Source organism: Aplysia californica, unplaced genomic scaffold, assembly GCF_000002075.1.
Source record: "Aplysia californica isolate F4 #8 unplaced genomic scaffold, AplCal3.0 scaffold00459, whole genome shotgun sequence".
Taxonomy (NCBI): Eukaryota; Metazoa; Mollusca; class Gastropoda; order Aplysiida; family Aplysiidae; genus Aplysia; species Aplysia californica.
The window spans coordinates 535,583-537,731 of NW_004797729.1; positions in this window are offsets into that span (position 1 = coordinate 535,583).

Here is a 2,149-nt window from a genome sequence, read left to right on the forward strand (position 1 = left end):
CTCCCTATCTCATTCACACACACACACATACATACACACATACACATGCATGCGCTCTCTCTCTCTCTCTCTCTCTCACACACACACACACACACACACACACACACACACACACACACACACACATAACATATGTACACACACACTTTATTCCTACCTACCTACCTGCAGAACCCTATTATCTCTCTCTCTCTTTCTCACCCTAGCGTCCTCTCTTTTTCTCCACTGTCATCCTCTCTGCTTTTTCACTTGACCCTTTTCTCCTTTCCTCTCTTCCTGCGTTCCAAACAGGCGTGGACCTATGGTACCCCTCGCGCACGTTTGGCCTTGAACAGAAAGTTTACCCTCCGCAGGTAGGAACGCTAGATGGATGACGGCCAAGATTCCACGCGTCTTCGTCTCCTCATTCTCCGCCTTGCGGGTCCCGTTGGTCTCCTCAGTCTGTGCAACGAAACAAAAAAGACCGGCGGTATCCCGAATACTAACACACTTTAGCAGGTGTCGGAGCGACAGACAAACGAGCTGTTGCTAGGCTTGTTTTCTTGCCATCTCTTTGTTTTGGCCTGTTTTTAGATACCAGCATGTAAGTTCCTTGTCGTTTTTTTGTGGTCTAGTTGCTGTTGCGAACGTTTAACTCAAGTATCGAGAATTGCTCACTCCCTTTGACTGACAGCATTTAAAGAGTGTTCGCTATTTACAGCATTGTTTCTTTATTGTTCGTCTCTAATTCTCTTTAAGATTTTTTTGTGAGGTGAGTGTGCTAGAAGAATATTTGAAAGGTTTTTTTTTCTTTAAAAGATTAAGTTTGCGAAATATAGCTGTTTTGTAAAGTCATCATTTATATTCTTTTTGTATTTTTAAAATGTCTAAATCAGCCGCAGTCTACAACGATTGACAACCTTAAGCCCCCAACGTAGATTCAAATGTCACAAACATAAAATTTTGCATATAATGTGAAGGTCTTTTGGAGTATTTTGTGGTTACATGTGAATGACATGTCCAATTCAGAAGTGTGCTCTTTTGAACGCCTTAGTAATGATATGCCAATATTTCATTTTGGGGTTCAGTTCTTTTCTTCTTTTTCTGTTCTTGATATTGTAGAAATTATCATTACTTCCCTGTTTTCTTGCCGGCTACTGCTTTGTAACCAAAGAAATAGAAGAAATAGCGAAACTGAATCCCTTTTTTTATATCTAAGCATAAACAAGTAATGAAGAAAGGTGAAAGTATGTATGACTCTTGCAGTGGCTGCAACGCTTATTATGTGAGCTTATAATACTGACTTTTTTACGCCAGTCTACTTGGCAGTCTGCATGACTGACCATGGTCTACCTGTATGGGCTGGGATTGAGGGAGGAAGGGGGGGGGGGGATACTTGCTTTAGTTCATTGCCGTTTGGAAGTCCAGCTGGATATAGTTTGTAGTACTCAAGGGAGATAAATTGGTGTTCTGGTGCTGACTGCACATTCCGCTATATTTGCCTGTTATTTCTATCCAAAGATGTTCCTTGGAGTTCGATATTTTGCGGACTATTTAGAAACTGCATTATAGCAACATTTTAAAAGAGTTGTGCTTTTTGTGGCTATGCAGTCAAAAAGTATATTTGAATTACATTGGGATGAGAACATCTCTACCGTTTAAGGCGGTGATTTGTGGGTGCTCTGATATTGTTAACTTTTTCCTTCCTATCAACATATTATATCGTCCCTATCTCATCTCTATATCTTTTTACTTTAAGTTACTCTCTAGTAACACATGTTATGGTCTTTGGCGCTTGTATGACCTATTTGTTTTGCGAGCACCGTAAAACTCTTAGTAATACTAATTTGTGATTTGAACGTTGGCTTTCGAAACATTAGTGCAATATTTGGAATTAGCTGCAACACAGCATCATGTAATGTTAAAATGGAGTGCAACTTCGTGCACATTTACGTCCCTTTCTCAAAGACCAGCACAACATCATCTACTTCAGAGTTATTGGTTTGGCGTGTGCTCCTTATATCTTATCAAATATACTGTACTATCATTCTTCCTCCTTTTCTTTGTATGTTACTTTTTTAGTAACATCTCTAATCTTCAGCACAATAATATTTGTTACAAGTTCTGTAAATTTAAACTAAAAGTAGGTTACGTGATAGTCTCTCTCTCT